The following is a 24,519-nucleotide window of genomic DNA, read 5'->3' as shown; positions in this document are numbered from 1 at the left end:
GGTATGTAAGCCTGTTATTATATAGTGTAAGCCTGTTCTTATATAAAATCACTAACCATGTTGCGCTTTACTAATAAATACATTACTGAGATATTGCTGGGTATAAGCATAAATCAGACAAGCTATATATACTGGTCTGTATGTGTAAGGAACATGCTTTACTGATTAGATTAGAAGCAGATTGTTTTTTATAGTACTTTTGTGCTGCACGTGGCTTGTTAACTGCTTCACACCTCCTGTTTAGACCGCTGCTCCTTAACTCATATACCTCCTCTGAGGCTGTGGTCTGCAATCTGCCCAATCATGTACGATCGGGTTTATTGACACCCCCTGCTAGCGGCCGATTGGTTGCGAATCTGCAGGGGGTGGCATTGTACAAGCAGTTCACCAGAACTGCTTGTGCAATGTTAAATGCCGATAGCGTATTCATCGATGTCTGGCGGACATGATACGGTACAGCGGATCATGTCCGCCAGACATTGATAAATCGGACCCCCCAGACCTTTCCATACATGAGAAAAAATGGGCTCCTATATTACAAGACCTAAATCCTTTATTTCTGTAAATTTCAATGAAACTAATACCATACTTCTCACTAGGTGGAATCTAACCCCTATTAGACTAAGTAAAACATTTTCAGGTACATGAAACACATGTTGGAGTGGGCGCACTGACACAGGTACAATGGCACATATTTGGTGGAAATGTCTCCTCATACTCTTTTAAAAAACTGTACATGGGGAAAATGAATAGATTACAGTATATGCTGTAAACTCCCAGTTGATCCATTAATATTTGTATTCCATAAAAAAATAATCTCATCTGTAAATTTAAAGGGACAGTCTAGTAAAAACTAAGCTTTCACAATTCAGATAGGGCATGCAATTTTAACCCCTTAGTGACCAGACCATTTTTTCCATTTGTTGACCGTTTGGGACCAAGGCTATTTTTACATTTCCGCGGTGTTTGTGTTTAGCTGTAATTTTCTGTACCCACACATATTATATATACCGTTTTACTCGCCATTAAATGGACTTTCTAAAGATATCATTATTTTATCATATCTTATAATTTACTATATTTTTTTTTATAAAATATGATGACAAAATGGAAAAAAACACACTTTTTCTAACTTTGACCCCAAAATCTGTTACACATCTACAACGAACAAAAAACATCCATGCTAAATAGTTTCTAAATTTTGTCCAGAGTTTAGAAATACCCAATATTTACATGTTCTTTGCTTATTTTGCAAGTTATAGGGCAATAAATACAAGTAGTACTTTGCTATTTAAAAACATTTTTTTTTTTTTCAAAATTAGCGCTAGTTACATTGGAATGTTATTTGATATCTGTTAGGAATCCCTGAATATCCCTTGACATGTATATATTTTCTTTCATGTAATTGGCAAGAGTCCATGAGCTAGTGACGTATGGGATATACATTCCTACCAGGAGGGGCAAAGTTTCCCAAACCTCAAAATGCCTATAAATAGACCCCCCACCACACCCACAATTCAGTTTTACAAACTTTGCCTCCTATGGAGGTGGTGAAGAAAGTTTGTGCTAGATTTCTACGTTGATATGCGCTTCGCAGCATGCTGAAGCCCGGTTTTCCTCTCAGAGTGCAGTGAATGACAGAGGGATGTGAAGGGAGTATTGCCTATTGAATGCAATGGTCATCCTATCGGGGATCTATTTCATAGGTTCTCTGTTATCGGTTGTAGAGATTCTTCTCCTACCTCCCTTTTCAGATCGACGATATACTCTTATATACCATTACCTCTACTGATTCTCGTTTCAGTACTGGTTTGGCTATCTGCAATATGTAGATGAGTGTCTTTTGGTACGTATGTCTTATTTTATTTATGACACTCTCAGCTATGGTTTGGCACTTTATATGTAAAGTTCTAAATATATGTTTTATACTTATATTTGCCATGATTCAGGTTAATCAGTATTTCCTTCTTACAGACTGTCAGTTTCATTTTGGGAAATGCATATGAATACATTTTTTTCTTACCTGAAAATTTTTCAATTGACTTTTCTTTCTAAATTGCGGACTGTTAGGCTCGCGGGAGCAAAAAAATGCTATAATTTATTGCGTCATTTTTGGTGCGAGATTTTTTTGGCGCGAGAATTACGTTTGTTGACGTTATGACATCATTTCCAGCGTCTTAGTTGGTGACAAGAATTTTCACGTAGTTGCGTCATCTATGATGCTTGTGTTTGTTGCAGACGTTCTTGGCGCCAAAAAATATTTTGTCAGTTGTGGGCGTCATACTTGGCGCCAGATTTCTGACATTATTTAAGTCTTTATTTCATTCTGCTTCTGGTTTTCAGAGGCTTATTTTGTTTGCACTTTTTTCCCATTCCTGAAACTGTCATTTAAGGAAATTGATATTTTGCTTTATATGTTGTTTTTTCTCTTACATTTGCAAGATATTTCAAAAACTGTTCCTGTATCAGAAAACACTGTTGGATTCCTGATGACTGATATCAGTCCTACCAAAGCTAAGTTAATTTATTTTAATGTTATGAATTTTTATCTTTAGCTATGGTTTGTAATAAGTTATCATGATAAGCTTTTACATGCAGAGTCCATCAGTATTAATGCATTATCTATTGCTATTCTTTTTACATCTAATGTACAAGATATACCTAGGAATTTATAAGAATATTTTTCTGATTCTATTCTAAAGGCTTTGTCTGCCATCCTGCCTTCTAATAAAATGTAAAGGTCTTTTTTAAACTTCTCATTTAGTTGATGAATTTTCAAATGACCGACAACATACTGAATTATCCTTCTCTGATGAGGATTTATCTCATTTAGAATATCTTTCATCAGATATTGACACTAACAAATCTACTTTTTTTTTTACTTTTAAATAGAGTACATTTGTTCTTTGTTGAAAAGGTGTTGATTATATTGGATATTGAGGAGACTAGTCCTTTTGATTTTAAGACTAGCTAACATTTAAATTCTGCTTATTATTCTTCTGTGGTTTCTTCAGAGGTTTTTTCCCAAGGTACTGATACTAGGGAATGGAATAGGCTTAGGACTTCTTTTATTCCTTCGTTAAGGTTTTGAAATTGTATCCTTTGCCAGCAGTTAGTTTAGAGTTCTGGGGAAAGATCCCCAAAGTTAATGGGGCTATCTCTGCTCTTGCTAAAACATACTACTATTCCTATGAAAATAGTATTTATTTTTCAGTTCCTTCAGATGGGAAACTTGTATCTTATCTAAGGAAAATTATTTTCAGGTCCTTTTCTTAGGCCTGCAATTTATTTGGCTGATGTTGCAACTGCTTCAACTTTTTGGTTGGATATTTTAGCGCAACAAGTATCGGTTTATGATTTGTTTAGCATTGTTAAGTTGATTCAACATGCTAATAATTTCATTTGTGATGTCATTTTTTGATATTTTCACAGTTGAGGTTAAATCTATGTCTTTAGCTAATTTAGCTAGAAGAACTTTGTGACTTAAATCTTGAAATGCTAATATGTTTTCTATAATCCAGATTTCCATTTTTCCAAGGTAATAAATTATTTGGTTCACAATTGGATTCAATACTTTCAACTGTTACTCTGGGGAAGGAAGTTTTTTTGCTTCAAGATTAAGTTCTAAGAGTAAATTTTAAGCTTATATTAGTTTTTGTTCTTAATAAGGAACAGAAACCTAATTCTTCCCCAAGTAACATGTTTCTATTTTGAAGCTTTCTTCAAAATGGAATAAATTCAAAACCATTTAAAAGATCAAAGTCATCCCCAAATTCGCATGAAGGTGTGGCCCTTATTCCAGCTTAGCTGGTAAGGGGCAGGTTAAGACTTTTCTAAAGTTGTTTGGTTCAATTTGGTCCAAACTTCTTAGATTTGGGTACAGAATAGGATTCAGAGTAAGACCGCCTGTGAGAAGTCTTTTTCTCTCTAGCATATTCCAGCGATTCCAGTGAAGGCTCAGACTTTCCTGAAGTATGTTTCAGGCCTGGAGTTATCTGGGGTATTCATACCAGTTCCGTTTCAGGAACAGGGTCTGGGGTTTTGTTCAGAACTATTCATTGACCCAAAGATAGAAAATCTTTTTGATTTGTCATGTAAGAGTACCATCTTTTCAGAATGGTGTTTATATGGTCTATTCTGCCTTTTGGTCAGCAAGGGCATTATTTGCCTACAACAGACCTACAGGATGCATATCTTCATTTTCTGTTTTCATTCAGATTATTTTCATTTTCTGAGATTCTCTTTTTTAGACAAGCATTACCAATTTGTTGCTTTTCCTTTCTGGCCTAGCAACAGCTCTAGGGATCTTTTCAAAAGGTTCTCGGTGTTTCCTTATTTGGACGATATCATGGTATTTGCTCAGTCTTTTCGTTCTGTAGAATCTCATACGCTTCAACTTCTGTTGTTTCTTCAAGGACATGGTTTGAGGATCTTTTTACCAAAAGTTCCTTGATTCCTCAAGACAAGAGTCACCTTTTTTGGGTTTCCAGATAGATTGTGATCTATGATTAATGCCAACGGCCGAAACGCGTAAGATCCACTTTTTCTACATGCTCCTTTACAGCTGCAGCCTCAGTCATGATGTCTTTTAAATGTATTGATAAAGACTGTTTTTAATCTTACTTGAAGTAGTATCCGAACCTTGTTTTTTGAGATTGTGTCAATGTCTTTGTTTCTAACAGACAAGAGACAATTTTTATTGGGTTCAGCTTGTCGGAACCTTTAGTTTCTATTATTTCCTTATTTTTTGTTTTGTACAGGATTTGGTTCGTATCAAGCCTGTCATTAAATCAATTTCTCCTCCTTGGAGTCTTAATTTGGTTTTGAAGGCTTTACAGGCTCCTCCGTTTCAGCCTATGCATTTTCTGGACATTAAATTGCTTTCTTGGAAAGTGTTGTTCCTTTTGACCATCTCTTTCACTAGAAGAGTTTCTGTTTTATCTGCTCTTTTTTTGTGAATCTCCTTTTCTGATTTTTCATCAGGATAAGGCATTTTTTTGCGGATTTTGTTTACATTTTTACCTAAAGTTGTGAACTTTAACAACATTCTTTGGATGTGGTAAGAGCTTTGAAATATTATGTTGAAGCTACTTTCAGGAAGACTTCTAGTCTATTGGTTATCTTTTCCAGTTCTATGAAAGGTCAGAAGGCTTCTGCCATTTCTTTGGCATCTTAGTTATAGCTTTTGATTCATCATGATTATTTGGAGTCGGGTAATTCCCCGCCTCAGAGGATTACGGCTCATTCTACTAGGTCACATTCACTTCCTGGGTTTTTAAGAATGAAGCTTCTGTTGTTCAGATTTGCAAAGCAGCAACTTGGTCTTCTTTGCTTTCGTTTTCCTAAATTCTATCATTTTGATGTTTTCTCTTTTCAAGAAGCAGTTTTTTTGGTAGAAAAATACTTCAGGCAGCTGTTTCAGTTTGATTCTTCTGCTTATATTTTCAGTTTTTTTCATTATATGATTAAAACTTTTTATTTGGGTTGTGGATTATTTTTTCAGCGGAATTGACTGTCTTTATTGTTATCCCTCCCTCTCTAGTGACTCTTGCGTGGAGGTCCACATCTTGGGTATTTGCTATCCCATACGTCACTAGCTCATGGACTCTTGCCAATTACATGAAAGAAAACATAATTTATGTAAGAACTTACCTGATAAATTCATTTCTTTCATATTGGCAAGATTCCATGAGGCCCACCCTTTTTATGGTGGTTATGATTTTTTGTATAAAGCACAATTATTCCAATTCCTTGTTGATGCTTTCGCTCCTTTCTTATCACCCCACTTCTTGGCTATTCGTTAAACTGAATTGTGGGTGTGGTGGGGGGTGTATTTATAGGCATTTTGAGGTTTGGAAAACTTTGCCCCTCCTGGTAGGAATGTATATCCCATACGTCACTAGCTCATGGACTCTTGCCAATATGAAAGAAATTAATTTATCAGGTAAGTTCTTACATAAATTATGTTTTTTTTTAGTGGACAACCAAAAGTATTGATCTAAGCCCATTTTGGTATATTTCATGCCACCATTTCACCGCGAAATGCGATCAAATAAAAAAAATTGATTACTTTTTCACAAACTTTTTCAAAAAACTTTAGGTTTCTCACTGAAATTATTTACAAACAGCTTATGCAATTGTGGCACAAATGGTTGTAAATGCTTCTCTTGGATCCCCTTTGTTCAGAAATAGCAGACATTTATGGCTTTGGCATTGCTTTTTGGTAATTAGAAGGCCGCTAAATGCCTCTGCGCACCACACGTGTATTATGCCCAGCAGTGAAGGGGTTAATTTGGTAGCTTGTAGAGCTAAATTTAGCTTTAGTTTAGTGTAGTAGACAACCCAAGTATTGATCTAGGCCCATTTTGGTATATTTCATGCCACCATTAAACCGCCAAATGTGATCAAATAAAAAAAAATCGTTAACTTTTTCACAATTTTAGGTTTCTCACTGAAATTATTTACAAACAGTTAGAGTAATAATGGCACAAATGTTTGTAAATGCTTCTCTCAGATCCCTTTGTTCAGAAATAGCAGACATATATGGCTTTGGAGTTGCTTTTTGGTAATTAGAAGGCCGCAAAATGCCGCTGCGCACCACACTTGCCCAGCAGTGAAGGGGTTAATTAGGTAGCTTGTAGGGTACATTTTTGCTTTAGTGTACTGATACAGAAACTCTGCCAGTACTAAAATAAAAGGCTTTTTTTTTTTAGTTATTCTGCAGTGTTGGATCCCCACTTAGCCCCCAACTTCCCTGATCCCCCCCAAACAACTCTCTAACCCTCCCCCCTCTACCTAGTTGCCGCCATCTTGGGTACTGGCAGCTGTCTGCCAGTACCCAATTTACTGAAAAAATGTATTTTTAATCATATTTTATCTTAAAAATACATTTTCTGTCGTGTAGCTGCCCCCCTCAATTCCCTACCCCCTCCACCTCCCAGATCCCTTGCCAAATTTTGATTTCCCCTCTCCCACTCCCTACTTCTCATACATGACTTGTCTCATACATACTTGACTGATAAATGATGCAGCGTGTGCATGCACGTGCCCCCCACCCTGTGCACAAGATCCGGATGTCAACCACCAGGTACGTCCTCTGTCATTAAGGGGTTAAACAATTTTCCGTTTTACTTTTATCATCAAATTTGCTTTGTTCCCTTGGTATTTTTTGTTGAAAGCTAAATCTAGGTAGGTTCATATGCTAATTTCTAAGGCCTTGAATGCCGTCTCTTATCTTAGTGCATTTTGACAGTTTTTCACAGCTAGACTGCCCTAGCTCACATGTGCCATATAGATAACATTGTCCTCAATCCCATCCCATGGAGTTATTATGAGTAAGCACTGACTGGCTAAAATGTAAGTATGTCAAAGAACTGAGATAAGGAGGCAGTCTGCAGAGGCTTAGATACAAGGTAATCACATGTATAAAGTGTATTAATATAACAGTGCTGGTCATGCACTAGGGAATGGGTAATAAAGGGATAATCTATCTTTTTAAGCAATAACAATTCTGGAGTAGACTGTCCCTTTAAATTGCAGCTGTTTCACATCATTCTACATTGCACATAATTAATTAATTCCTAGAAAATGGAAACAAATATCTGTCTAATGACTTTCAGAATGGATAACACAAGTCAATAACACTATCTCTTTAGAAATATACTCTTTCTCTTCCATCTCTTTTGCTCTGTCTCTCTTTCCCCTCTCTTTTGCTCGCTCCTCTCTATTTTGCGCTCTCTCTCTCTCCCCTCTCTTTTGCTCCCCCCCTCTTTTGTTCTCTCTCTCTCCCCCTCTCTTTTGCTCTTTCTCTCTCCCCCCTCTTTTGCTCTCTCTCTCTCTCCCCTATCTTTTGCTTTCTCTCCCCCCTCTCTTTTGCTTTCCCCCCCTCTCTTTTGCTCTCTCCCCCCTCTCTTTTGCTCTCTCTCCCCCTTTCTTTTGAACTCTCTCTCTCTCCCCTCTCTTTTGCTCTTTCTCTCTCCCCCTCTCTTTTGCAATCTCTCTCTCCCCCCTCTTTTGCTCTCTCTCTCTTCCCCCTCTCTTTTGCTCTCTTTCCCCTCTATTTTGCTCTCTCCCCTCTCTTTTGCTCTCTCTCCCCGTCTCTTTTGCTCTCTTCCCCCCTCTCTTTTGTGCTCTCTCTTCCCCCCCTCTCTCTCCCTCTCTCTCTCCCCCCTCTCTTTTTTCTCTTTCTCTCCCCCTCTCTTTTGCTTTTTCTCTCTCCCCACTCTCTTTTGCAGTCTCTCTCTCTCCCCCCTCTTTTGCTCTCTCTCTCTCTTTCCCCTCTCTTTTGCTCTCTTTCCCCTCTCGTTTGCTCTCTTTCCCCTCTCTTTTGCTCTCTCTCACCCTCTCTTTTGTGCTCTCTCTCTCTCCCTCTCTTTTGCGCTCTCTCTCTCCCCCTCTATTTTGTATTCTCTCTCCCCCTCTTTTGCTCTCTCTCTCTCCCCCTCTCTTTTGTTCTCTCTCTCCTCCTCTCTTTTGCTCTATCTCCCCTCTCTTTTTCTCTCTTTCCCCTCTATTTTGCTCTCTCTCCCTCTCTCTTTTGCGCTCTCTCTCTCCCCCTCTCTTTTGCGCTCTCTCTCTCTCCCTCTCTCTTTTGCTCTCTCTCTCTCCATCTCTCTTCTGCTCTTTCTCTCTCTCTCTCCCCCCCTCTCTTTTGCTCTCTCTCCCCCCTCTCTTTTGCTCTCTTTCCCCTCTCTTTTGTTCCCTCCCCCCTCTCTTTTGCTCTCTCTCCCCTCTCTCTTTTGCTCGCAAGGACGCGCGGACACGTAGACAGAAGATCAGGTACACTCTAAGGCCAGGTGTGTTTGTCCTCGCGCTGTCTCTACTGTGCTTGACAGCTTCGGACAAACACACTTGGCCTTTTATATTATAGGATGTTTGCAAAGGTAAAGATTGGTAATATACTGAGATGTGAAGCAATCTAATGCACCTTTTTAATTTGTACCTGGCTCACTTTGTCATAATATTGCTTTATATACTTCAATAAATCAAAGATTAAAAAAATAAATAAAATAGAATTATGAGTTTTGAATGTTGCTTCCCATAGAACTTAATGCACATCTATTGAAACTTACCATTTCAATACAATATTTAATTGCTAACCTTTGATAGTTGAAGGTCAGCATTCCTTCCATAGAATGTTTTAAACTGCTAATACACATTGGTTCCTACCATCTGAATTGTCCTACCTTGGTACCACACTAGAAATTAGAAACCTTAGACCAATGATACATTAATTATTTTTTTTTTATTTGTTCTACATGAATGTTAAGTGTATCTTGTTCATGGCAGAATATATTAGATTATGTAATTGTTGAATCTTTTATTCTCAGTATAGCTATTGACCAATATAATGATATTGTAGAATGTTCATTATCTTCTAAAAAAATGTACCATTATAAGTATAAATATACTTAAGAACAAAAATATTTACAGATAGTGTTTCTGTTTCCGAAAGATAGAAAAATGCACTTGGAAAACTCATAACATTCTAAAGGAAATGTCTCTGCTTCCAGTAATGATTTTGAATATCTAATAAAACTTTCAGGACACTGTACATTATTTTTGGCATTTCCTATTAATGTTGTCCACAACTGATCATACAAAAGACATAATTATTTAACAGTTAAGGATATTAAACATTGTGCAATATGCATACATTTAAATGATGGAGCACAAAACATATTGTTACTTACTGTAAGTCTTTTTTGGCTTTTGTCATCATCAGCACAAAAGCAGGAACATCTGGGTATATAATTCTAGCCTTGTGGCTCGAGATACATCTTCAACTGAAAGGAAAAGGGGAGAATCATTTGAAATACTTATGATTTTTTCATATTACATTTACATTTGTTTGCAAGTTAAGTTTTGTAATGGTTAAAAAAAAGTCCATCATGATTTATGGAAGGTTTTAGTTTTGTTTTGGCTGTTCCCTTAGCACAGATTGCATGAGAAGACTCTGGGGGCAAAATATCAAGCTCCGAATCGCCGGAAACAGCAGTTATGAAGCAGCGGTCTAAAGACTGCTGCTCCATAACTGATCCGCTGCTTCTGAGGCTGCGGTCTTCAATCCGCCCAATCCTATACGATCGGGCTGATTGACACCCGCTGCTAGTGGCCGATTGGTGGCGAATCTGCAGGGGGCGGCATTGCACAAGCAGTTCACCAGAACTGCTTGTGCTATGATACATGCTGACAGTGTATGCTGTCGGCATTTATCGATGTGCGGCGGACATGATGTGCTACATCGTATCATGTCCATCTGCACTTCAATAAATCGGCCCCCACATCTTAAAACGCTATCATGGTCTATTATAACAATATCTAAAGTATATCCACATATACACAAAATACTTGATCAAAATCCTTTAGAAAATTTTATATAATGATTTTCTGCAGAAAATCACAACAGAAATATATGGGGAGATTTTCTAAAGGGTAGACCCCTATGTTAGAAAATGCGCTACTTAATATGAATTAATCCTAATAAGAGCCATTTAGGATAGTTCCTTAAAATAAACCCTGTGCCCAAATGTGATTATTTTGTAGTTAAATGGAATTGTTTAGCCTATAAAGTTTCTCTTGAAAGGGGCAAAGGATATTTAAAAGCGCTGAAACTGTATTTTTAAATGCTTGAAAAGGTTGATATTTAGTAAATAAGAAAAATTAAGGCCTAGATTTGGAGTTTGGCGGTAGCCGTGAAAACCAGCGTTAGAGGCTCCTAACGCTGGTTTTAGGCTAACTCCGGTATTTGGAGTCACTCAAAAAAGGGTCTAACGCTCACTTTTCAGCCGCAACTTTTCCATACCGCAGATCCCCTTACGTCAATTGCGTTTCCTATCTTTTCAATGGGATTTTTCTAACTCCGGTATTTAGAGTCGTGTCTGAAGTGAGCGTTAGAATTCTAACGACAAAACTCCAGCCGCAGAAAAAAGTCAGTAGTTAAGAGCTTTCTGGGCTAACGCCGGTTCATAAAGCTCTTAACTACTGTGCCCTAAAGTACACTAACACCCATAAACTACCTATGTACCCCTAAACCGAGGTCCCCCCACATCGCCGCCACTCGATTAAAAATTTTTAACCCCTAATCTGCTGACCGCCACCTACGTTATACTTATGTACCCCTAATCTGCTGCCCCTAACACCGCCGACCCCTGTATTATATTTATTAACCCCTAATCTGCCCCCCACAATGTCGCCGCCAGCTACCTACAATAATTAACCCATAATCTGCTGACCGCAAAGCGCCGCCACCTACATTATAGCTATGTACCCCTAATCTGCTGCCCCTAACACCGCCGACCCCTATATTATATTTATTAACCCCTAATCTGCTCCCCACAACGTCGCCTCCACCTGCCTACACTTATTTACCCCTAATCTGCCGACCGGACCTGAGCGCTAACTATAATAAAGTTATTAACCCCTAATCCGCCTCACTAAGCCTATAATAAATAATATTAACCCCTAATCTGCCCTCCCTAACATCGCCGACACCTAACTTCAATTATTAACCCCTAATCTGCCGACCGGAGCTCACCGCTATTCTAATAAATGTATTAACCCCTAAAGCTAAGTCTAACCCTAACACTAACACCCCCCTAAGTTAAATATAATTTTAATCTAACAAAATAAATTAACTCTAATTAAATAAATTATTCCTATTTAAAGATAAATACTTACCTGTAAAATAAATCCTAATATAGCTACAATATAAATTATAATTATATTATAGCTATATTAGGATTAATATTTGTTTTACAGGTAACTTTGTATTTATTTTAACCAGGTATAATAGCTATTAAATAGTTAAGAACTATTTAATAGTTACCTAGTTAAAATAATTACAACATTACCTGTAAAATAAATCCTAACCTAAGTTACAATTAAACCTAACACTATACTATCATTAAATTAATTAAATAAAATACCTACAATTACCTACAATTAAACCTAACACTACACTATCAATAAATTAATTAAATACAATATCTACAAATAACTACAATGAAATAAACTAACTAAAGTACAAAAAATAAAAAAGAACTAAGTTACAAAAAATAAAAAAATATCTACAAACATAAGAAAAATATTACAACAATTTTAAACTAATTACACCTACTCTAAGCCCCCTAATAAAATAACAAAGACCCCCAAAATAAAAAATGCCCTACCCTATTCTAAATTAATAAAGTTCAAAGCTCTTTTACCTTACCAGCCCTGAACAGGGCCCTTTGCGGGGCATGCCCCAAGAAGTTCAGCTCTTTTGCCTGTAAAAAAAAAACCATACAATACCCCCCCCCCAACATTACAACCCACCACCCACATACCCCTAATCTAACCCAAACCCCCCTTAAATAAACCTAACACTAAGCCCCTGAAGATCATCCTACCTTGTCTTCACCTCACCAGGTATCACCGATCCGTCCTGGCTCCAAAATCTTCATCCAACCCAAGCGGGGGCTGGCGATCCATCATCCGGTGGCTGAAGAGGTCCAGAAGAGGCTCCAAAGTCTTCATCCTATCCGGGAAGAAGAGGCGATCCGGACCGGCAACCATCTTGATCCAAGCGGCATCTTCTATCTTCATCCGATGATGACCGGCTCCATCCTGAAGACCTCCACCGTGGACCCATCTTCTTCCGGCGACGTCCAACTGAAGAATGACGGTTCCTTTAAGGGACGTCATCCAAGATGGCGTCCCTCGAATTCCGATTGGCTGATAGGATTCTATCAGCCAATCGGAAGTAAGGTAGGAATATTCTGATTGGCTGATGGAATCAGCCAATCAGAATCAAGTTCAATCCGATTGGCTGATCCAATCAGCCAATCAGATTGAGCTCGCATTCTATTGGCTGTTCCGATCAGCCAATCAGGGGTCAGCGATAGTGGGGGCAGCAAAATAGGGGTTAATAAGTGTAAGGTTTGGGGTGTTTAGACTCGGGGTACATGTTAGGGTGTTAGGTGCAGACGTAGGAAGTGTTTACGCATAGCAAACAATGGGGCTGCGTTAAGAGCTGAACGCGGCTTTTTTGCAAGTGTTAGGTTTTTTTCAGCTCAAACAGCCCCATTGTTTCCTATGGGGGAATCGTGCACAAGCACGTTTTTGAGGCTGGCCGCGTCCGTAAGCAACTCTGGTATCGAGAGTTGAAGTTGCGTTAAAAATGCTCTACGTTCCTTTTTTGGAGCCTAACGCAGCCTTTATGTGGACTCTCAATACCAGAGTTATTTTTATGGTGCGGCCAGAAAAAAGCCGGCGTTAGCTACGCGGGTCCTTACCGACAAAACTCCAAATCTAGCCGTAAGAGATTCAATATACAAAATGATTACATTTTTAATAATATATTTTTGTAATTAAATGAGCTAAAATTGGTGTTACAGACAGGTTGGTTGGTAGTGCTCTTTAAATATCCTTAAATGGACCGTCAACTTGATTTTTTTATTGTTAAACAAAATAGATAACACCCAGCCAGATTACGAGTTTTGCGTTATGGCTGGCTCACTAATAACTTGCAAGTTATTTTCACCGCTCACCTTTCATAGCGCTGCTATTACAGGTTTGCAAAAAAAAACGGGTTGTGCGGGCGATATGGTTGGGTTGAGCTCTATACCTCACCCAAATACAAGCAGTGTTTTAACACGACTAAAAAAAAGCCTAACACCTGCAATCGCGGAGCGTAAAGCTCCATAACGCAGCCCTATTGATGTCTATGGGGAAAAAAATGTATGTTGAAACCTAACACCCTAACATAAACCCCGAAATCTAAACACCCCTAATCTTCCGCCCCCAACATCGCTGACACCTACATTACACTTATTAACCCCTAATCTGCCTCCCGACATCTCCGACACCTACCTACACTTATTAACCCCTAATCTGCTGCCCCCAATGTCGCCGCCACCTACCTAGACTTATTAACCCCTAATCTGTCGCCCTCAATGTCGCCGCCACATACCTATACTTATTAACCCCTAATCTGCCGCCCCCAATGTCGCCGCCACCACTATACTAAAGTTATTAACCCCTAAACCTCTGGCCTCCCACATCACTAACACTAAATAAATATATTAACCCCTAAACCTAACTCTAAGTCTAACCCTAACCCTAACGTAACCCTAACACCCCCTAACTTTAACATAATTAAAATAATTCTAAATAAAACTTACTATTAATAACTAAATAATTCCTATTTAAAAATAAATACTTACTTACCTGTAAAATAAACCCTAAGCTAGCTACAATATAACGAATAGTTACATTGTAGTTAGCTTAGGTGTTATTTTTATTTCACAGGTAAGTTTGTATTTATTTTAACTAGGTAGACTAGTTAGTAAATAGTTATTAACTATTTACTAGCTACCTAGTTAAAAGAAATACAAATTTACCTGTAAAATAAAACCTAACCTGAGTTACACTAACACCTAATATTACATTAAAATTAAATAAATTAAATTAACAAAATACAATTATCTAAATTACAAGAAAAAAATAAACACTAAATTACAAAAAAAAAAAGAAATTATCAAAAATAAAAACGAATTACTCCTAATCTAATAGCCCTATCAAAATAAAAAAGCCCCCAAAATAAAAAAAAACCCTAGCCTACACTAAACTGCCAATGGCCTTTAAAAGGGCCTTTTGCGGGGCATTGCCCCGAATAAATCAGCTCTTTTACAAGTAAAAAAAATACAAACAACCCCCAACAGTAAAACCCAACACCCACACAACCAAACCCCCCAAGTAAAACCCTATCTAAATAAACCTAAGCTCCCCTTTGCCCTGAAAAGGGCATTCGGATGGGCATTGCCCTTAAAAGGGCATTTAGCTCTTTTACATTGCCCAAAACCATAGTCTAAAAACTAAAACCCACCCAATAAACCCTTAAAAAAACCTAACACTAACCCCCGATGATCCACTTACAGTTTTTGAAGACCGGACATCCATCCTTATCCAGGCAGCAGAAGTCCTCATCGAAGCCGGCAGAAGTCTTCATCCAAGTGGGCAGAAGTCCTCCTCGAAGCCAGCAGAAGTCTTCATCCAGACGGCATCTTCTATCTTTATCCATCCGGCGCAGAGCAGGTCCATCTTCAAGACATCTGGCCGGTGCGGAGCATCCTCTTCTTATGATGGTTGCTGAAGAATGAAGTTTCCCTTTAATGGCCAAGATGGCGTCCCTTACATTCCGATTGGCTGATAGAATTCTATCAGCCAATAGGAATTAAGGGGGGGAAATCCTATTGGCTGTTGCAATCAGCCAATAGGATTGAGCTTGTATCCTATTGGCTGATCCAATCAGCCAATAGGATTGAATTTGCATTCTATTGGCTATTCCAATCAGCCAATAGAATGCAAGCTCAATCCTATTGGCTGATTGGATAAGCCAATAGGATGAAAGCTCAATCCTATTGGCTGATTGCAACAGCCAATAGGATTTCCCCCCTTAATTCCTATTGGCTGATAGAATTCTATCAGTCAATCGGAATGTAAGGGACGCCATCTTGGATGACATAATTTAAAGGGAAACTTCATTCTTCAGCCGGCTTCGAGGAGGACTTCTGCCCGTTTCGATGAAGACTTCTGCCACCTTGATGAGGATGGATGTCCGGTCTTCAAAAACCTCTAAGTGGATCGTCGGGGGTTAGTGGTAGGTTTTTTTAAGGGTTTATTGGGTGGGTTTTATTTTTAGCCTAGGGTTTTGGGCAATGTAAAAGAGCTAAATGCCCTTTTAAGGGCAATGCCCATCCAAATGCCCTTTTCAGGGCAATGGGGAGCTTAGGTTTATTTAGATAGGGTTTTATTTGGGGGGTTTGGTTGTGTGGGTGGTGGGTTTTACTGTTTGGGGGTTGTTGTTTTTTTTACAGGTAAAAGAGCTGATTTCTTTGGGGCAATGTCCGGCAAAAGGCCATTTTAAGGGCCATTGGCAGTTTAGTGTAGGCTAGGGTTTTTTTTTTTATTTTGGGGTTGCTTTTTTATTTTGATAGGGCTATTAAATTAGGAGCAATTAGTTTTTATGTTTGATCATTTCTTTTTTTATTTTGTGTAATTTAGTGTTTATTTTTTTTGTAATTTAGATAATTGTATTTTGTTAATTTTGTTAATTTAATTTATTTAATTTTATTGTAAAATAAAGTAAATTAAAAATTTTTTATTAAAATGTTTTAAAAACAAAGCATCAAAGCAACGCGTTTCTCGGCTACACAGAACCGTTTCATCAGGCTGTTATGCCTGATGAAACGGCTCTGTGTAGCTGAGAAACGCGTTGCTTTGATGCTTTGTTTTTAAAACATTTTAATAAAAATTGTTTTAATTTACTTTGCTGGAGTTTGCTCCCTCCTCTTTCCAGCAGTGGACTGTGTTATATGGCTTTCGGCAATTGGGAGCTTTAAATACTGTTTATCACTATTCACCTGTCCCTCTGCCAGTGTACGGATATTATTTTTTTTGTAATTTAGATAATTGTATTTTGTTAATTTTGTTAATTTAATTTATTTAATTTTATTGTAAAATAAAGTAAATTAAAACAATTTTTATTAAAATGTTTTAAAAACAAAGCATCAAAGCAACGCGTTTCTCGGCTACACAGAGCCGTTTCATCAGGCTGTTATGCCTGATGAATTGGCTCTGTGTAGCCGAGAAACGCGTTGCTTTGATGCTTTGTTTTTAAAACATTTTAATAAAAATTGTTTTAATTTACTTTGCTGGAGTTTGCTCCCTCCTCTTTCCAGCAGTGGACTGTGTTATATGGCTTTCGGCAATTGGGAGCTTTAAATATTGTTTATCACTATTCACCTGTCCCTCTGCCAGTGTACGGATATTGGCATATGAAGAGAAGGGTGTGTGAGTATCCAGTGATCCTGATTGGCCATACGGAACCTGGTCCAGCTTGAGGATCAGCTGCTGCCTTTGTGAGTCTTCCGGGTGACGTTGAGGTCCCGGCCTGCGTTGCTAGGCACGTCTTAGTGCCGCTCGGCTTGTGAGTATCAGTATCCTCCTTACATACTTGTTTCTCAGGGTTTTAGCGTTATTACCCTATTGGCGCCTTCCTGTTTCCCTACTGCTAATAAAGAAATTACCTATCTTTTTAAATAGTTTTCAAATAGACTGTCACTATAAGTGTGAATCAACCATTAAACAACATACTAACAATACACACACACACACATACAAGTATATATGTATATATGCACACACACTTACTCATACATTACACACACGTGTATATATATATATATATATATACACAGTATATACACATACAAACACTTATACACACACATACAAACACATATACATACAAACACACATACACATGCAGAAACATATACATACATACACACACCTATAAATATATATGTATATGTATATATGCGCACACACTTACTCACACATTACACACACGTGTATATACAGTATATATATATATATATATATATATATACATACAGTATATACACATACAAACACTTATACACACACATACAAACACATATACATACAAACACACATACACATGCAGAAACATATACATACATACACACACACACATAAAAACACATATACATACACACACACACACGTACCACACAAACATGGACATACACACACATATACAAACACACACACTGACTCCTCGGCTTATTAGTCAAATCCATAGTATATTGTAATGCACTAATTTATAGTTAAAACTAAACTTTCACGTTTTAGATACAGCATGTAATTTTAAATAGACGTATTAATTTTACTACCTAAGTAGACTCAGGAGTAGCAATGCACTACTGGTGCCTGGTGGCTACATATAAATGTCTGTTGCCATTGCCTCACCAGATATGCCAGCTAGCTTGCAGTAGTGCACCTTTACAGAAGATAAATGCTTAGGCATAGGCAAGTAATAGAACAGTAATATAATACTGTAACATTGTAGAGAAATTTCCTTTTTTTGCACTTTATGTCCCATTGTATCTGCTATATAGATCATGTATCAATCAATTTAAACTGTGAATAACCAAGATAAGTGATTTTGTTCATTCATTATTTATTTCTTAATGCCTCACCAATTTACAATATACAGTGACTTAAGGGTGTTACAAATGTTTTTGTCACTCACACTAGTACATTATACTTGTAATTTTGGTATGCGATTAAAAAAAAATAATGGTGAGGGAGTTGGCTGCTCTGCCTTAAATTGCACTGGTCTTTTTAGAACTATCATGCATTCCTTTCCCGTAGAGCATACTGTGATGATAATCATTATGATGTATTTTCAAAGTATATGTTTTCATATTTCAAAATCATTTGTTTTTGTTCCAGAATTTATTTTAATAATCCACTAAGCACAAACATAAAAAGAAATACTTTAAAAGTCAATTAGGGCTGTAAGTAAACCCATGGATATAGAACAACAATAAGTTTCATCATTTCATTATACAACAATAATATTATGGGCAGAAATGTAACTTAAATCAAATTTAAAATAGGCTATATGATATTCAAAAACAAGTAGAATGGGTAGATGTTTAATGTCTTTCCCTTTAAACAGAATAATGTATGAAACAATAATAAAATAATACAGTACAATTTCTAACAAAACATTCTAAGGAATATCTGTCTAGCCATGTTTCAAGGTGGATTGTGTAAAAATACAGATGATTGAATATGACACAATCTATCAGCAATGCTGTATATCATTTCTTTAAGATATAATTTTACTGAATCTTCCTTTTTGGTTTTACTCAAAGTCTCCAAACTAAATCAATTTGGTTGGCTTAGTATATTAAAAAACAGAATTCTAAACGCTCCCCTTAATCCTCTACTATCGTAGATGGAAGTTGCCTTACCCATTAATCTCCCAATATAACTTCTGACAAGTTAGCTATCTTTAAATCAATATGTTGTATCATTTTATTTTCTTCAATATTCTACCAAAAAGATACAGCACTTTACAAGTTCTCTCTTACATTCTTTCAGATCTAGAGTCTGATCTACCAGGATTTTTCTGAGGTGATGTCTGTACAGTCTGCTATTTTTCAAGTTATTTATTTGAAACATAAAAAATATTTATATTTTAAATGATGACTTACATATTTATACAACAAATGTTTTAGATAAATGTCTCTTAGCATGTAAGAATTATGATCTACAATAAGAAAAGCGATAAAAGGAAAGTCACAAACTATTTATAATTTAAAATGTATAATACATCAGTACGTTTATATGTTTATGTTCCTCCAATTTATTCACATTTTTATACATCAGTAAAATAAAGAAATATACAGAAATATGAAATAAATGTGCAAATGTACAGTATATATCAGATTTTAAATTAAAGTCAGTGTAACCTTTTAAATTCATAGGCACATTGGCAGTCCCTTTAAAGGCAACAGAACATGTGCATCTGTATATTGTGATGTTTTCAAATTAAGGTCACACTGGAACATATTTTATCAAGCTTATCACTCAAATTAAAAATACATAATTCTATATAAACATGCTACAAATGAATGATTTTTACAGAATACATACCACAAGCTTAATGCATGAACATACTGAGAAAGTCACATTATTCAGAGAGATATTGAGAAAATATGAGTTTTGTATGTTGCAAATAGTAAAAGTAGTAGCTTTCCTAGGCTGTTCTTATTTAGCTAATGCTCTTTCTCTCCCTCTTCTTATGTACTTTGAATAGCAAGGGGGTAGACAGGCAGTCTTATCTATATAGGACAGGCCTATCCTTATTGCTCAACATTTCCAGTCTACTATTACTATTTAGGATTGGAGGGCTGTAGTCAGGATGAGTCATGCACAGAGTTGCAGATAGCAAGGTGTGGAGTTACAGTGTGGTGTGGGCAGAATCAGGTTTGCTGTGATTGTTGTGGACAGGATCAGGTTGGTTGGGGTCTAGCTGGGCAGTACCAACTTTTAGTTTGTGAGACTAGGACATTTATAGGAAAGGCGTGGCAGGAGGGAGATGGTTCTCAAACAGGGACTGTCCCTCAGAATTTGTGATGTTTGGGAGCTCTACAAACCTAAAGACTACCCTTCAGGGCATCTTTCTTGGTCCCTCATTCCTTTACCTACAAATATTTCCATTTAACTATAAGTGGCCTATTAATATATTCAACATATGAGTTAGTGGGAAGTGTGGAACCTTGTAATTAAATATGCTATCTGAAAAATAAATGTAAACTTTCTGAAGCCTAAGTAAAATAAAAATAAAAATTCAAAATTGAAAAACATTATTGATCTAATTAAAATATCTTTGTCGTTTTGATGTCTTTTTTCTATTAAACAGAAGAATGTAACAGTTTCATTGATGTGTTATTAAAACTGCATATTTATTATGAACAGTGGCATATGAATGTAAACATTTCACTTATTTATGAAAACTATAAAAAAGTCAAAGAGAAAATAAAATTGATATTATTAACTTTTGTATTTTTCCCTGTTAAATAACGGGTCATACTGAAAATACAGTTAGTGAGTATTTCTCTTACTATTGCTTAGCCATTTTGCACATAAACGACCACCAAATAGCAAAACTCATTGTACTGGAAAAAGCATCTTGTGCATCATTACACAATGTAAAAGTAAAGCACAAAAGCAATGATTAAGCGCATGTTGCCCTTTTATATTGTAACTTGGTTTTGCGATTGTATTTCTAGTCCAAACAAAGAGTTTGCCGTAGAAACATGTTACTGAAGGGCTGGAAATCCAGCAGATGATAAATGCATTATAAAACTGCTTTATATCCAAGATTCTGTCTAGTTATATACAGGAATTCAGAACACAACTGATCTTTCTAACAGACAGAACAGGCCATTGACACATTTTGTACATTAGCAACAATGACAAGGTATGTTAGCAAAATTTCATGACCTATTTTCTTGTTAACAAAGGTTCTGCTCACTGTTGTGTGTGCTGTTTGAGAAAAACAAATTTGATTAAAAAAATTAATTTTAATTAAGTCTATACTTGTTTACAGTATATTAAAAATGATACTAAAATCCTGTCAAGTTAGATGTCTTGGTGTGAGAGGTCCTACAGACATACATCTAGCATGGTCTGAACGTTATAACTATTTGTTTTTGTCAAGGGCATTCGGGCTTCTCATCACATACACCTGCTGTCACTGAAAATATTCTTTGTCTTGCTATTTTTTATACTAATAGATCTTGTATACATCTTCTAAATTAACAATTATTTTATGAATATGTATTTTAACCAACATGAGATGAGATAAATGAGATGGATATTTTATGTTGAAACACATTTTTAGAAATAAATTCACTATATGGCCATCACACTGTTATGAACTTGTTTGACATCCCATTTCAAAATTCTGGTCATTAATATGTAGTTGGCCCACCCATTGCTACTATAACAGCCTCCACTCTTCTGGAAAGGCTATTGCCACAAATATGGAAGCACCTAAATGTCTAAAATGTATTTGTAACCTGTAACATTAAGATGAACCTTAAAGTGTCAGTAAACTTTAAAAATAATGTTATATAATTCTGCACATAGTGCAGAATTATATAACATTATTTTTAAGGTTTACTGTCCCTTTAACTAAAGCTAAGGGGGCTAGCTCAAACCCTGAAAAATCCACAGACTTGTATCCCTCCTCTACCAAACTGTACAGTGGGCACTATGCATTTGGGTAGGTGGCCTTCTACTGGCATCTGCCACACACAGATTCTGCCATCTGACTGCCAAATAGTGAATAATTATTCCTTATTTCAGATAAAATGTTTCCACTGCTTCAAAGTCCATTGTGTCACGCTTGATACCACTCGAGCATAAGCTTGGTATTGTGCATGTTGCTGTGAGTCTTTTGTAGAGCTGTTTGGCCTTGGAAATGCATTTCCTGAAGCTTCTGATGCACATTTCTTATACTGATAGTGATTTATTGTGAGTGATGCAACAGATAATGTTATGTGCTGCGTGCTTCAGCACTCAGATGCTCTGTGAGTTTGGGGAGTCTACCACTTCATGGCTGGGCTGTTGTTGGGTGTGGTGAAGTCACCATGCTCCAGTAACCCAGAAGTGCCAGGCTGCTAAATGCTTTAATATTGAAACTCTATGATCTTAGCTCCCTAATAGCCTGAAAACCCCTAAGACACCATTCGAAAGACAACCATGTGTCTTGAGGGTATAAAAGGAAAGCACTTTAAAAAAAATAAAAAAAGACACGCTGTTTTCATGCTGGGGGTCTTTAGGCATGTGTAACAAGTCATTAAAAATGCCTACAGACGGGGAGCGGAGCCTATAGCTGTCGCGGCAGGACATGTTTTTGGAGAGCTCTTAGACTGTGATAGAATCTAAAAGGCTATTTACCACATCTAACTCAATATTCTTTATGGTTCCAAGTTACCTAGACTGGGGAGACTCAGGAAAAGTTTGAGAGGTCATAATACAAAACCGGACCTGCCCATGTTCTTCAGCTTAACTGCACAGAGTCGGGCCACGAGGCTTACATTGAGTGCTTTATCCCTAGTGTTGTTGGGGCTGCCCGCATCTTTAACCCCCCCCCGGAGTTTCTGACTCTGGGTTAACAAACCAGATTTTTAACGCTGGTTATATTTCTGTCTAACTGGACAATGGAAGAATTCCAGTGCGCACTTCAGCAGATCCTGTTGGACTTTGAGCAAAAGTTTTGCGCTATGCTAGATGAGGCTTTTCAACCCCAGCATGCCTCTAGCTATGGTAAGGAAGAGAGCATCTGCCCCATACCTCCAACGATGGTTATAGAAGTTTGCCCTGCCTCGATCACTGACCAGAAAACCTCTGACCTGGTGCCGCAACCTGTTTTCTCTGAGCTGCAGGATATTGCAGCTGAAAGGCATCTGACTGTACCGACAATTGTGAAGTCTGGTACCCAACACCTCAAGAAGATCCAACAGCTGGGGAGGCCGCATGTATTGAAGCAGCAGCGAGAAAAGAGCCAGAGGCTTTGTCTACAGCAATGCCTGTCATCACTTCTGCAAGCCGAAAGCTCAGGTAAAGTCGCACTGCAGCCCAGGCCTACAAAGTCATCCAGCCTGCCTCACTCTGCCTATCTATCAGCATGGAGGCTGCATCACATTCATCCCAGCCAGAACCCGAAGAGAGGAGTTGGTTAAATGTACCTAGGAACAACAACAGCTTGTTATGGAGACAACTCCTTAATTCCTCAACCTGTTATAGTTCAAACACAGTGTGGGCTCTAAATAATGTGGTCGCTTATTAACAATAACGCTATGCTTTTTTCAATATGATGCCTCTGGTCCCTATATTAGAAAGCATGCTATGTGATATTTATTCTATCACAAATATGTTTATATTAATACAGTTAGCTCAGTGAATGGTTAGCATTTAAGCATATAAAATTATGTGTGCACTGTACTGATAGTTTGGGACAATACTCTATACATGGTCTACATATATTATGATGTATTCATTGGTTTGAGCCTAATAAGTACACATGTTACCCTTGCTCCTTAGACTTGGACCTATGTCTCCCTTTGTGCCCATGGACTATAGCTATATATCAGAGTGTATATATAAATGTGGGGGCATGTTTCTGTGTGTGTGCGTGGATGTGTACATATACAGTTATATATGTGGGGGTATGTATATATAGATATGTGTCTGTTTGGTAATAAGGAGGACTGTTGCATGACTAGCAGAGATGTTTAGTATGTAGATGCAAATATACCTATATATAAAAAGATCACTGTGATAGGGCATTAGTTAGTTAGAGGTCGCTTATACTATACAGCCTATTCTCTATTGGAACTAAACTCCCAGGACATACCTAGGTGGCATAGTTCCCTTCCTGATATAACTAAGAAATTTGTTGTTATTGACCACTTAATCCTAATCCCCTTGAGTGATAGCCACGGAACCCCAAACTTTAAATGTAGATACCATGGAAACATATAGTAGGTGCATACAGGATTCCATATACTTAGCTTATAGTATTTTCCTTTATACCTCTCCATCAGGGTAATCATATGACAACCACACTAAGTTGATTCCTAAGGACCAAGAGCCTTCCTATTTGTTCTAAGGGTCCAAGAGTGGCCCTGTTTGTTTTTGTTTCTTTGTTTCCCCTCCAAAACCCCCCATCATGTTAAAGATACAATTAGGGAAGTCCAAGAGCGGCTCCCACAGAACAATAGGGAGGATCATTTATCTTTTATAATTTATTGTTCAAGGGGAGATTCATACTACCTTATATTAGAAAACTGAGGTTTTACTTATTTGGTTGCAATTAGATGTTTGCATGGCACAGTACTGATAATATAACTTTGACATATGTATATGTATAAGTATGCTGCTTTATTGACCTGTGAATCACCAACATTACCTGTATATTTATGTCCACATTGAAACTGTCTAATGCACTCTCCCTGTTATGTTTTTGTAGAATACCTCAATAAAAATAATAATAAAAAAAAAAGCTTACAGACCCTTTGTTTTAAAGCTTGTATAGTTTAAAAAAGCATACACTATTATTTACAAAACTGTTTTTAAATTTGTGTT

At 37.2% G+C, this 24,519-nt stretch overlaps 1 protein-coding gene across 1 annotated transcript in view; it reads right to left on the bottom strand.

Annotated features, from left to right (window-relative positions):
• B3GALT1 (beta-1,3-galactosyltransferase 1) overlaps positions 1-24,519 on the bottom strand; it is a 936,189-nt gene that overhangs the window by 225,162 nt on the left and 686,508 nt on the right. The window contains exon 4 of the mRNA XM_053698394.1: positions 9,693-9,785. The gene's annotated coding sequence lies outside the window, so the exon portion shown is untranslated. The remainder of the gene's footprint in view (positions 1-9,692; positions 9,786-24,519) is intronic.

The sequence above is a fragment of the Bombina bombina genome, chromosome 1 (genome assembly GCF_027579735.1).
Source record: "Bombina bombina isolate aBomBom1 chromosome 1, aBomBom1.pri, whole genome shotgun sequence".
Lineage (NCBI taxonomy): Eukaryota > Metazoa > Chordata > Amphibia > Anura > Bombinatoridae > Bombina > Bombina bombina.
This window is presented reverse-complemented; position numbering and strand designations above follow the sequence as displayed.